This window comes from Scomber japonicus, chromosome 21, assembly GCF_027409825.1.
Source record: "Scomber japonicus isolate fScoJap1 chromosome 21, fScoJap1.pri, whole genome shotgun sequence".
NCBI classification, from domain to species: domain Eukaryota; kingdom Metazoa; phylum Chordata; class Actinopteri; order Scombriformes; family Scombridae; genus Scomber; species Scomber japonicus.
Window position 1 is genome coordinate 21,296,139 of NC_070598.1, and position 13,309 is coordinate 21,309,447.

The 13,309-nt window shown below is 46.4% G+C and overlaps 1 non-coding gene across 1 annotated transcript; it reads left to right on the forward strand.

Moving 5' to 3' along the window:
- The first annotated feature begins 13,182 nt into the window (after window positions 1–13,182).
- trnas-aga (transfer RNA serine (anticodon AGA)) lies at window positions 13,183–13,265 on the forward strand. Its single transcript has one exon. It is a non-coding gene; the product is annotated as a tRNA-Ser (tRNA).
- The last annotated feature ends 44 nt before the right edge of the window (window positions 13,266–13,309 follow it).

Below are 13,309 nucleotides of genomic sequence, written 5' to 3' on the forward strand. Positions count from 1 at the left end.
GCCCAGCAACGGTAAGGAGATACTTTGGGGAAATTTACCGGCGTTGAATTTAATTCTCTTCAAAGACCGCTGTCGTCATTCAAGTAATCAAAAGTAAGTACAAATGAATGAAACTACTGTTTATTTTATTTTTTATGTTGTAATTCATGTACAGAACATAGTTAGCCGCTCGTTTGTTTGTTTGTTTGTTTGTTCTGTTAATGCCGTCGATGTTTCAGAGATTTTTCTACGATACGTGTTGGTCATCTTGAGCTATGTTTTGTGTTGTAGACCTGACGTGAAAACCGTTAACGTTATGCCTGAGGTGATTTTGTGTGCTTTTATAATAATGGAGTGACGTAAGCACGATGACCCTCGTTGAAGAGCTAGCCTGCATTGCATGACCTATGGATTAACTTTCTGACTAAAATAAATTGTCCTATCTTTTTAAAAAAAGCCTTCTGTTAAATGTATTTTATTGATATTTTTCTTCTTTTTTATCTGTTTTAAATTGCATTTTTTAAATCTGTTTCTCTCTGCTTTTCTTTTTCATTATATTTGTAGCACCTTGAGATTGACTATAATAATATAAAGTGCAATACAAATAAAGTGTATTATTATTATTATTATAGAGATGCCAAAGGAAGGAAAGCCAGATTCATTCTGGGCTGGTGTCATGGTCCTGTTTGCCCAGGGGAGATACCGATTTTCCACTGGCCAGAGACCTGGGAGCAGACGGTGGAAGGCAGTACTAGAGAGGGTGAAGAATTGTCCACTGACCCCTCTCTTTGGCCTAGCTGTCAGAAAAACTGACATTTTTGGCAAAAAGATCCCCTGCAAGTGTGGCTACCATGATGTAAGTAATGTCATTGAATCCTTAAACATATTGTGTAAGACAAAGATGCTGACTAATGGTTCCTCTACAGCTGTTCCCCATGTATGTGCTTGATTCTCCAAATTACTTGTTTTGATGCAGAATTTTGTGTGATTTAGGGGATAAGAGGATATAGAGAGTAAATGCAAAATGTTGTTTCCCCCAGTCAGGACCGCAGACAGGGACCGCTGCCGGGCCACAGCAGACAGGGACCAGTGGTACCTTAACATGCTCCCTTTGTGGTCAGAAAGTGCTCTCTGACCAGTATACAGAGCACCTGTCAGACTTTCATGTTCAGGAGCAGTGTGAGCACTGCGGCACAAAGGCCGAGGGTGCTGTCGGGTTGACAGAGCACCTTGAGAAGTGTCATCTCTTGACATCTCCCGCAGACCTCCCAAACATTTCTCCTCCATCCCCTTCAGCCCGTCCCTCCACTACCCCAGCCCAAGAGATGACACCGACACCAATGGTCGCTCCCCGAGATGCTCCAGCTCCAGTCTGCCTTACAGCCCAGGAGACAACACCAACCATCCGGCTCCAAGTTGCTCCTGCTCCTGCCCCTTCCACACTTTCAGTCCCTCTGCGCCGGGCCAGGTTTTTGCCAAAGCCGTTCCTCCGGGTCATCAAGCCAGGTGATCTGGAGTGGATTGCCCACATCCTGTATGATGCGAGTGGGCAGCTGAGACAGGATGTCAGGCAAAATTGGCACCACCCCCCAAGCCCAATCAGATCGGTGGCACCTCCAAACCCACATCATTACTTTCGGCAGAGGAAGTTCCTGTGGACACCAATGCGCATGTGGGGCATCCCTCTGAAATGCACTCAGTGCAACCGAAAAATGCACCACTCTGGAGTTTACACCAAGGTCAGAGAGGTCATTGATGTGGATTCCAAGTTTTATTTAATAGGGGGAGATTACCCAAAGTGCAGCCAGTGCAAGCTACCTGTCTGTCCTTGGGAGTAGTGACATTTTAAATCAGCTTGACCCCTCTAACCGCAACAAATTCCCTGCTGTGTTGACCACACATCTGGCACTGGACAGAAAATGTGTGACACTTTTACGTCCCAGAACAGCAGGGAATAGCTCCAGCTACCTGCAGCAGGCCTTTCAAGAGGCACACAGTGAGGAGTGGGCTGGGAGAGCCTGTGACTATTTCACAGATTGTGAAATTCACAAGCGATCCTGCCTGACGCAGTCCCAGGCTGTTTATCCCCCACCACCACCCTTCTCTCCCTTGCCCCTGGCTCAGTGGTTCGAGACAGTCCATGCCAATGATGTTGTCAGTCACCTTGATGAACTCAAAGGTGTCATCACGTCAACATTTGGCAGAATCCTGAAGCTTGATTCCACTAAGAAGGTAAATGTAAACCTATATAAGCTTGAACTCATTCGTTCTTTTAGGGTTGGATAAGAGTACATGTGCTAATGATGTATATACTTTTGTTATAACATAGGTGACCAAAAAACTGGCTGGGGGGATTGAGGACACAGCAACATGGATGTCGAATATGGGGAATGAGTATGGTCAGGTCCTCAACTCTGTCCTCACAACCGGCGAGAGGGCTGGGCTGGACGACCTGTGCCAAGGGATCGTCCAGCGGTACAGGGATGCTGGTGAGCCACAGCCGGATGCCATCTATGTGGATAGAGACTGTTGCAGTGACAGAGGTGGGTTACCTGTAATTTTTGTCGATGTCTTTTTGCCAGATTAAGGCAGTTGGTGACACTCTGACTACAAACTGAAAAAAAAATTATTCATGATCTTGTGAATTTACACAGGAGTGAGCCCAGTTCTGCATTGGTTTCGGCCATGGACGTCCACTGTGCGGTTGGATGTGTTCCACTTCATGAGGCGATTCACCAATGGCCTCACTACGGAACACCATCCACTGTACGGTACGTTCTGCTCCAAATTGTCAAGCTGCATTTTTGAGTGGGATAGCCACGACGTCGGCCGTCTTAAAGAGGCGAAGCGGTCAGAGCTGAGGCAAAAGCATCAGGGGCACGAGCCAACAGATTCCCAGGTGTTGGCGAGCATCAGCTCTAAAGAGCTAGCCGAGCACTGCCGCAGGAAAACCCGGGGAGTGGAGGAGACCCGCGCCCTCATCAGAAGTCTTCTTGACTCCATGTGGCAGCTTGTGGACGGCACTGGGCTACACCTTATCAACCACGAGCGCATGTCTCGAGTGTGGGAGGTGCAGCAAAAGCACCTTGCCTGCATCCAGGATCCACCAGGAGTGCAGCTCTATACAAACATCGGGTCAGGGCTGGAGAAAGGAGAGAAGACACTGGATGTGCTGAGATGCGGCAGAGGGTCCTCCTCTCTGGAAAGTTTTCATAAGCACCAGTGTGCTTTCATTCCAGGCATGTTAAAACCTCACACACATATAGTATAGTTTTCTATTGAATGTTGACATAATATTGTTGTAATTTGTTGTAATCAGTGATCCTGTTTTTTGTCTCATCAGGGTGGAGATGCAATGCACTGCACACGCAGATGTACATGCTTGAGGGTGTATCAAGGTGGAATTTGAACCGGTCAGCACAAGCGCTTTCTTTGACTGAGACATCCAGGACAAGGTTGTACAACATTCGTCTGATGTCCAATGTGAATGCGCTCAGCAACAAAGTCTTGTGAAAACCTCTTCTTCCAGAGTTTATCCCCCCTGGGAAACCTACCGGTAAGAAAAATCTGCTGTTGATGATGATAAGACCTATTCTGTGACATGGAAGGCAAGTAAAACAATCATTTCCCCCTTGGTAAATACTTATTGCAGGAGAGCTTATTGCTGTGGAATATCTTCTGGCACAGTCCAACAGAGGAGATCTTCTGAGCCAGCAGATTGGTATTGGTGACATCCTGCCTGAGGTCTTGGAAGAAGACCTCGAGGATGAAAGTCCGGATGTGACCGTACCACAAGCTGTTGACCTCACATTGCAGGTAATATTATGTCAACAGTATATCAGACATCAAAAAAATATTGGAAAACTACTAAACAGTCAATGTAGAACAGACACAACAAACATTTAAAAGATTATTTATTCTTTATAATTTATTATTAATATTTATTATTTATTCTATGTATTCTTTTATTAATCACCTCAGCAATTTGGAAGTGGCGGCCCCAGGCCTGGGCTAGATCCCAAGTCCCCATTGGAGGAGGGTGATACCTCTGCTGGCCCCGTCTACACCCCATTGGAGGAGGGTGATACCTCTGCTGGCCCCGTCTACACCCCATTGGAGGAGGGTGATACCTCTGCTGGCCCCGTCTACTCCCCATTGGAGGAGAGTGGGCTCGTCACTCCAGCTCCGGTAAAGTGGATAATGTTTCACCATTAGAAATGTGGGCTTCTATATATTTGCTCTTATACCAGATGTTTAAAATCAGTTTTATTGGTTCAATTCTTGTAACAGGACACTAGGTGTGATGCCAGAGGGTTTCCTGGATGGGAGGCAGTTGATGCCTTGGCAGGTTACCTGGTGGGGCTAAACCGGACTATAACCGCACTTTCCAATGCTGAAGTGGCAGAGATTTTGCGGTTATACTCGTGTTTAAATGTCTTTGACCAGACCCCCACCAGATATACCCTCAAGAGCAAGAAAACCACTTTGCCGGGACCTTGGAGGGCTTCAAGATAGCGCAGTGGCTCTGCTCCAGGCCAGCAAGCAGCTGAGAGGTATCTACATCTCATATCGCCAGCGTGAATGGCGATTACGCAAGGCAGCCCTTGAGAACCAGGAGCGAATGATGACAAGAAACTTGTAGCAATCTTCCAGGCAAAAAAGAATTCATACTGAAACCAACATACACACAGCTTATGTATGAGCTGGACACAATGTTAAAAGTGTAATGAGAAAGGACAACAAGACCTGTTGAATATTTCTCACTACGGTACACAAGCACAATAGTGGTTATTTGGAGGTCATGGTGACGCAATGCGCCTGTTTGCTTGTGTTTTATTACCTGTCAGATCTCTATCCAGACAGTCATGCACCAAAACTAAAGAGTGACAATGCCCTTACAAACCCTCTGTGTAGCTCTTTGTGAGGTGATTATATGAATGTTGTACTACAGTGTCGAATAGGTGGAACAACACGTGTGACAGGTATGCATCTGACGCCCCAGCCACAGATGTGTTAGGACATCCTAACAAAGTCCTAACACATCCTAACAAAGTCCTAACAATTCCTAACCAAGTCCTAACCAGGTCCTAACACGGGGGCAAAGAGCCCAGCAACCTGTCAATCACGGGGTAAAGCATCCAATCAGAAGTTTGCGTTTTCCGCCCCGCAGTTTGATTGGTCAAAAGCGTTGCTATGGGAATCTCGTCGCTGATTGGATGTTTCCCGTTGTACCCGGCGTGCTGCGCCCGCCCCGCAACAGGGAGAAGCTTTGGGGAAAGTTACCAGAGACGGACTTCGAAGTTACCGACGCTCACCTCAAAAGACCGCTGTCGTCCAACAGGTAAACTTAAGTGATTACAAATGAATGAAACTAGTGTTCATTTTATTTTTTCTATGCCGTAATTCATGTACGGAAATGTAGTTTACCGACGCATGTCGTTAATTTAGCAATATTGATATTAGCATACATAACGCTTCTCTGTGTTGTGTTCATCTTATTTTACGACCACTGTGTTACCGTAAGAGCTGGGAGAATTATCAGAGTCCTCCGTGCCTTTTCTAAAAGTCACCAAAAAATATTCAAATAGCCTACCTGCATAGTGATGTGTCTGTCCCTCTTGTATTGAAGCCCTGACATGAGAAATAGTTCTGCCAGTCAGCACTGACTGGGATTTTGTGCTACGAACAAGCTTAAAACAGAGACTTTTTTTTTTTTTTTTTAATTCGGAATAATTTATCATTTCGAGACTTTAATAAAGAGGGATATTACAGACGAGCATGGAGGTTTTGGGATGTTTTTTGGTGTCTTTTTGGACCAAGAAAAGTGGTATCCTTTCACAACCATTATACTGTATGGTCAAATAGCGTAGTGCTGCGCAGATCGCCTATCCCCCTCCATCCCCTATGCTCCTCTCCTCTCTTCTCCCCTCCCCCAACTCAGAGAAGGCACTCAGGACTCTGAGAATTCTAGCTCTTTAGTCAACATGAGGGTGAGTACATTGCTGTCTGACCATTGCTGGCAGGTCAAGACACACCTGGATTAATGAGTCTTATGTCCAATTCAATAGAGATGCCAAAGACTGGAAAGCCAGATTCATACTGGGCCGGTGTCATGGTCCAGTATGCAAATGGGAAGTACAAATTTACAACTGGCCAGAGACCGGGGTGCAGACGTTGGAGGGCAGTGATTGAGAGGATCAAAAATTGTCCTCTAACCCCTGTATTCGGCCTACCTGTCCGAAAAACAGATATCTTTGGGAAACAGATCCCTTGCAGCTGTGGTTACCATGATGTAAGTGATGTCACTGAATCCTTAAACCTATGATGTGATACTAATAAAAAAAAAGGTAATAATATGCTGTGAAAGGCTTCTTCCTAGGATGTTCCTCATGGATAGTTCTTCATATGTGCTTGATTTTGCCAGTGCATTATTGTTTTATTTAGAGAATGCTAAAAATGTTAAGTAAATCCAAAATGTTGTTTTCCACAGCCAGGACAGCAGGCACAGACAGCTGCAGGTCCACCGGCTGTTCAGGTCAACACCAGCAATCCAGCAGACACACCAAAGGCCAGTGCATGTACTTCAGTGACATGCTCCATTTGTGCCCAGGAAGTGTCGTCTGACCAGTTCACAGAGCACCTGTCAGACTACCACGTCAAGGAGCAGTGTGAGCACTGTGGCGCACAGGTCTGGGGTGCTGTTGGTTTGTCAGAGCACCTTGAGAGCTGTCATGCAGCTCTCACATGCCTGCCAAACATTGCTCCTCCTACCCCTGGGGTCCCTCCCTCCACTCCCTCAGCTCAGGAGATGACACAGAGTCTAACCCTCCAAGATCAGCTCCATCCTGCTCCAGCCTGCCTCCCAGCCCAGGAGATGACACCAGACATCCATCCCAAAGATGCTCCTGCCCCTACCACAGCACCAGAGACACCAAGCAACACAGCACTTCTTCCTGCTCCTGCTTCTGCCCCTCCTCCAGCAGCACCAGCACCCCCACTCGGCCGGGCTAGGTTTTTACCCAAGGCGTTCCTCAGGGTCATCAAGCCAGGTGACCAGGAGTGGATTGCCCACATCCTCTACGAGGCGAGTGGGCAGCTGAAACAGGATGTTGGGCAGAATTGGCACCACCCCCCAAGCCCAATCAGATCTACTGCACCTCCTGACCCTCATGACTACTTTCGGCAGCGGATGTTCCTGTGGGCTCCAATGCGCATGTGGGGCATCCCGCTGAAATGCCCCCAGTGCAGCCGGAAGATGCAACACTCTGGTATTTACACCAAAGTCAGAGAGGTCATCGATGTGGACAGTAAATACTATTTAATAGGGGGGGATTACCCAAGGTGCGGCCAGTGCAAATCACTGACCTGTCCTTGGAGTAGTGACATTTTAAAGCAGCTCGACCCCTCAACACGCCACAAATTCCCTGCTGTTTTAACAACACATTTGGCACTGGACAGAAAGTGTGTAACACTTCTGCGTCCCAGAACAGCAGGGAATAGCTCCAGTTACCTGCAGCAGGCCTTTCAGGAGGCACACAGTGAGGACTGGGCTAGGAGATCATGTGACTATTTCACAGATTGTGAAATTCACATGAGATCCTGTCCCACGCAGTCCCAGGCCATTTATCCACCACCACCATCCTTCTGTCCCCTGCCCTTGGCCCAGTGGTTTGAGACAGTTCATACCAACGATGTTGTGAGTCACCTTGATGAGCTAAAAGGTGTCATCACATCAACGTTTGGCAGAATTCTCAAACTTGATTCCACAAAGAAGGTAAATGTACTGTAATGTATATAATGTTGATCTGTTGAGGGTGGCTAAGAATAAATAACCTTATAATGTATGTACTTTTGATATAATATAGGTCACCAAAAAACTGGCTGGGGGGATTGAGGACACCGCTACATGGATGACCAACATTGGGAACGAGCATGGTCAGGTCCTCAACTCTGTCCTCACAGGAGAGGGGTCTGGGCTTGATGAGCTGTGCCAAGGGATTGTCAAACGGTACAGGGATGCTGGTGAGCCACAGCCGGATGCCATCTATGTGGACAGAGACTGTTGCAGTGACAGAGGTGGGTTACGTGTAATTTGTGTTTATACGTGTTGGCTGGAGATGACGGTTTTTCTCGATTGTTTACACACATTTTCAGAAAGCGTGCCTCTACACACAAATCCAAAATCACACGCACAATGGGCAAAACAACTTCACGCTCCTGCAAAATTAAACTTAACATTCAAAACAATTTAAGAGCACAATTAATCAATTAATTAATTAATTAATTAACAATTTAACAAGTTATTTCTTTATATTATTTTGCTTTCAAATGACACACTTAAACCATCATATGAGTAGTATTTGTGTGTAAACAATTGAAAAAAAACTGTAAGACAGTTGATGGCAGGCTGACCGAAAACCAACAAATTCTATTTTGTGATTTTATATAGGAGTGAGCCCAGTCCTCCACTGGTTTCGGCCATGGACGTCCACTGTGCGGTTAGATGTGTTCCACTTCATGAGGCGATTCACCAAAGGTCTCACCACGGAACACCATCCACTGTATGGCACATTCTGCTCAAAATTGTCGAGCTGCATTTTTGAGTGGGACAAGCAGGACGTCTGTCATCTGAAGGAGGCCAAGCAGGCAGAGCTGAAGAAGAAAAATCCGGGTCATGAACCCACAGATGCCCAGGTGTTGGCGAGCATCAGTTCTCGCGAGGTTGCCAAGCACTGCCGCAGGAGAACACGGGGGGTAGAGGAGACCCGTGCCCTCATCAAAAGTCTCCTTGACTCGATGTGGCAGCTGGTGGACAGCACTGGGCTGCACCTCATCAATCACGAGAGCATGTCTCGAGTGTGGGAGGTACAGCAAAAGCACCTCGCCTGCATCCAGGATCCACCAGGGTTGCAGCTATACACTAACATTGGGTCAGGGCTGGAGAAAGGAGACAAGACATTGGATGTCCTAAGGTGCGGCAGAGGGTCCTCCTCCCTTGAGAGCTTTCATAAGCACCAGTGTGCTTTCATTCCAGGCAAGTTAAAACTTCACATAACTATTGTATATTTTGTTATTGAGCGCCCCTATTTTTCCCCTGCACCATCTGTGCTTGTATTGCAGCGCTTGCTCCCTGCCGGAGTGAGTGCTCCTGCTGTCCTCTGCACCATCTCTGCTTGTTTTACAGGTCCCACCTCCTGCCATCAGCCATTGCTCCTCCGCAGCTGCAGCCGATGAGCCTGACGAGCTGGCAAGAAGCGGGTCATTACAAACAGCAGTGCTCTTCCGCCTGCATTTGGAAGGATTGTCACTGTGTTGTGTGGCTGTCCTTCCTGTTTGCTGTTGAGCTGTGTGCTGTGTGCTGTGGACTGTGGACTGTGGACTGTGGACTTAGCTGTGGCTCTTGTGAGTGTTTACTAGTAAAACTAAAACTGTACTGCGATACATTTAGTAGCTTTATTTACAGTTATCATTTTGAAAGTCTTATTTTGTTTGACTGTGTCCACCTTATTGTGTGGTGACATTATGAAACAGATATTCTGTGTGTGTTTTCTATTGTAATCTGTGTTCCTGTCTTTTGTCTCAACAGGGTGGAGATGCAATGCATTACACACACAGATGTACATGCTTGAGGGTGTGTCGAGGTGGAACCTTAACCGTTCAGCACAAGCACTTTGTATGACTGAGACATCCAAGACAAAACTGTATGACATACGCTTGATGTGCAATGTGAATGCACTCAGCAACAAAGTCTTGGGAAAACCACTACTTCTGGAGTTTATTCCCCCTGGGAAACCTACTGGTAAGAAAAGAGATGGCTGTTGATGGTAAATCCCTAAACTGTGACATGGCAAGTTTAAAAAAATATGTTCTTCACCCGGTGAATACTTATTGCAGATGAGCGCATTGCTGTGGAGTATCTCCTGGCACAGTCGAACAGAGGAGATCTCCTGAGCCAGCAGACAGATCCTGGTGACATCCAGTCAGAGGTTTTGGATGAAGGCCAGGATGAATGTCCAGATGAGACGCTGCCACGTGCTAATGATGTTTCATTGGAGGTAATACTCAATGTCAAGTTTGATCATCCGTTTAAAAAGAACACTAATAGTAACTACACTAACTTTTTTTAAATTGTAAAATCAACAACTTTTACAAGATAATTGTGTTTTTTTTTTTTTTTAAATCACCTCAGGAATCTACATTTGGAAGTGGTGGTCCTGGCTCAGATCCCAGTGCACCGTTTGAGGAGAGTGATGCCTCTGCCCACTCTCCATCTGAGGAGAGTCAGCCTCTCACTCCAGCTTTGGTAAAGTGGATTGTGTTTTACCATTAGAAATGTGGACTTCTTTATTTGCTCTTGTATCAGATGTTTAGACTTGTGGTATTTGTTGTGACAGGACACTAGGTGCGATTCCAGGGGGATTCCGGGATGGGAGGCAGTTGATGCTCTGGCAGGGTACCTGGTTGGGCTCAACAGAACAATAACTGCTCTTTCTAATACAGAAGTGGCAGAAGTCCTCAGGTTGTATTCCTGCCTGAGTGCTTTTGACCGCGCTCCCACCACATACACCCTCAAAAATAAAAAAACAACTCTGCCAGGACCATGGAGAGCTTCTCTGAAGCGCAGTGGCTCTGCTCCAGGCCAGCAAGCAGCCGAAAGGTATCAACATCTCGTATAGTTGCAGTTGTTTAGCATATGTAGTGTGTGTGTGTGTGTGTGTGTGTGTGTGTGTGTATATATATTTATGTGAACAAGACATATGATGAGCACTGATCTGATTTGGGCTTAACCTCCCTATTGTTGTTGATGACTTTTTATTTCAACGTAATTCAACCGTGATAAAGAATTATTTAATGAACATTATTTGACACTGCTTTGTTTGAAATTATGCCATCTGACATTTGCAGAAATGCCAAAGACAGGTAAACCTGATGCATACTGGGAGGGATCATGCACCAGTATGCCCAGGGGAAGTTTAAATTTACAACGGGCAAAAAGCCTGGGGGTGGTAAATGGAAGGCTGTATTACAGAGCATCAGCTCCTGTCCTCTGACTCCCCTCTACGGTCACCAAGTCCAGGAGAATGACATATTCGGCAAAAAAATCCTCTGCAAATGTGGATATCATAGGGTAAGTGGTGATTATATTGAATTTTGATTTTTTTTAAATCATAAACTGTTGCATATTAGGTTTTCCAGCAGGCAGTTTTAAATATCTAAATAGAAGTATTTAGATGTGCTTGGATTGTTTCACAGTTTAAAACTTATTTTCTGTCTCCTCCACCACCTGCTACACAGCGCCCAGCTCCTGCTACACAGCGCCCAGCTCCTGCTACACAGCATCCAGATCCTGGAACACAGTCTGCAGCGAGGACCCAGACAGCTCAGAGCAGCAGCTCAAGCATAAAATTTGATCTTTGTAGCAGGACTTTTAATGCTGAAGAGTTCTGTGAACACTGGGCTGACTTGCATGCAGACGAATGTTGTGAGCAGTGTGGCAAAAAAATCATAGGCGCTGTTGGACTGCTCAAGCATATTGAAGAACACCATTTTTCAGACAACAGAACACGACCACAGCAACCTCCTCATCCACCTCCACCACAACAACAACAAGAACCTCCTCCAGCCCCACCACAGCAACCTCCTCCTCCTCCTCCTCTTCTACCACCACCACCACCAACAGCAACCTCCAGCCCCACCACAGCAACCTCCAACCCCACCACCACCACACCACAACCTCCAGCCCCTCCTCCTCCACCACCACCACCACCACAACAACAACCTCCTCCTCCAGCAATTCCACCTGCCACATTTCCATATGTCCACCTGAGGCCACCAGAGGTAAATTGGGTGAGTTTTCTCCCTAAACAGTTCATGCGGGTCATCAAACCAGCTGACCAGGAATGGATTGCTCAGTGTCTTTATGAACCCACAGGACAGCTGAGACAACATTTATCTCAAAACTGGTTCCATCCACCCAATCCACCAAAACTGACAACTATGCCACCTAATCCTATGACCTACTTCAGGCAGCGGATGTTTCTGTGGGCACCGATGCGGATGTGGCATATTTCACTCAAGTGTCATCAGTGCAACACCAAGATGCACCACTCTGGGATCTATCCAAAGGTACGGGAGGTCATTGACCTGGACTCAAGGTACTACTTGGTCGGAGGAAATTATCCTCGGTGCAGCAAATGCATGATCCCTGTCTGTCCGTGGAGTACCGATGTGTTGGATCCTGCCCATAGAACCAGGTTCCCTGCTGTTCTTACCACACAACTGGCTCTGGACAAGAAGTGTGTGACCATGCTGAAACCCCGAACTGCAGGCAACAGTTCAAGTTACCTACAGCAGGCACTGGAGGAAGTTCACAGTGAGGAGTGGGCACGGCACACAATTCAATACCTGTCTGACTGTGAACTGCATAAAAAGAGGAGTGTCCTAACTCAGCATCAGGAAGTGGAATATCAGCAGCCACCACCGTATCGCCCACTACCTCTTGCACACTGGTTTGAGACTGTACATGCCAATGAGATCCTGGGACATCTGGACGAGATGAAGAGTGTCATTACTTCAACCTATGGCAGAATTTTAAAGGTGGACTCCACAAAAAAGGTGCGACACTTGGCAAGTCCAGAAAATAAGATGACTACATAAAGTAATGGGAAGTTATGTTATACTAATTCTTTTTTTTTTCTTATAACTTTACAGATCACAAAGAAACTCGCTGGTGGCATTGCAGAAACAGCTACTTGGATGACAAACGTCAGTAATGAATGTGGCCAAGTACTGAACTGTGTGCTAACCACTGTTGAGGGAGCCGGCCTGGATGACCTGTGCCAGGGTATTGTGAAGTGCTACCAGGATGCTGGGGAGCCAGAGCCAGAAGCAATTTACGTTGACCGGGATTGCTGCAGTCAGACAGGTGACTATCAGAAAGTTGGTGCAGGAATGCATTATATGTAGGTGTCACAGAACCCAGAGAGAACGCCTAGACACAGAGAGGACACAGAGGAACAGCATGACAATGACAGCATAATAGACACGACGGACAGACAACGAAGCAAAGGAAACTTATTTTATTTAACCAAGCAAAAAATCATTAAGAACTAGTTCTTATTTGCAATGATGGCCTAAATAGATAGGACTAATCGGGGACAGGAGATACAAATCAGAGGCCAAATTGAAAGAACAAGACAGATTGACTTTTTTGGCCGAGTGGTTAAGGCGATGGACTAGAAATCCATTGGGGTCTCCCCGCGCAGGTTCGAATCCTGCCGACAACGATGGCTTATCTTCTTCAAGCCCTGCCTGATGGAATTCTGACGAT